This window comes from Buceros rhinoceros, unplaced genomic scaffold, assembly GCF_000710305.1.
Source record: "Buceros rhinoceros silvestris isolate BGI_N320 unplaced genomic scaffold, ASM71030v1 scaffold11473, whole genome shotgun sequence".
NCBI classification, from domain to species: Eukaryota; Metazoa; Chordata; class Aves; order Bucerotiformes; family Bucerotidae; genus Buceros; species Buceros rhinoceros.
In genome coordinates, this window is record NW_010404393.1 from 48135 (window position 1) to 49108 (window position 974).

The window sequence follows — 974 nt, forward strand, 5'->3', positions numbered from 1 at the left end:
GCTGATTGGTATCTTTATGTTATTGACTTGAAGGATTGTTTTTTTACTATTCCTTTACATTCAGACGACTGTTCACATTTTACATTTTCATTGCCAGCAGTAAATAATCAGGCCCATTCAGACAATGTCTCTTTCCGATGTCCTACGTCCTATTTCACAAGTGAATAGCGAAACTTCTATTTAAAATGTTACTTTAGACAACCATTTTCCTAATTTCTGCACTGCCTGTCTCTGCAGTCTCAGAACACTCCGGCTGCTGTGCAAACAGCCTTGAATCAGAGCTGGGACAGAATATGACAGTGCTTTTTCTGGAGATCGCAGCATTTGAAACCTGTATCTATTCCTTCTAAAGAACTTCATCAGCATCAGTAAAAATGCTGACTAATATTTGTCTGACTACATACCAGAAGAACAAATGCTTGCAAGACCCAAGTGCCCTGTGAATTATGTAAAAGGTTGATTAAGGAACTGAAATGTAGTCATGGGGATGTTGAGAAAGCTTGTGAAATCTGTTAGATTAGCAAATCTACTCAAATAGAATTGTTTTATATTTTATAAGGTCTATTAAATGTTATAAAAGTACACTTTGAAGGCTGAAAAATACCATCCATGATATAACTAGTTATTAAAATTACTGATCATATGAGAAATCACCCAAGAAGTTCTGCGACTATGGTACCACATTGTGTTTGAATAATTTTCTCCCTTTGTTACGGATTCTTGCAAAACCTTCCACACTATAGCCAGATGCAACCAGGAACCTTAGCCCAGTTCTGCCTTGCTGCAGGATGTAACATCTGTCGTGTTCCATGGACACTTTCGTTCGTGAATGTGCAAGACCAGGGTGAGACTTTTAATTTAGCAAAAAGCTGTATTTTAAGAAGTATATTTGTTTATTTTTCCTTGTGTAGTCATAATCTAAAATTATCTGGGAAAGACATTTTCTTCTTCATTCTGCTGGAAGGTAAAGTACC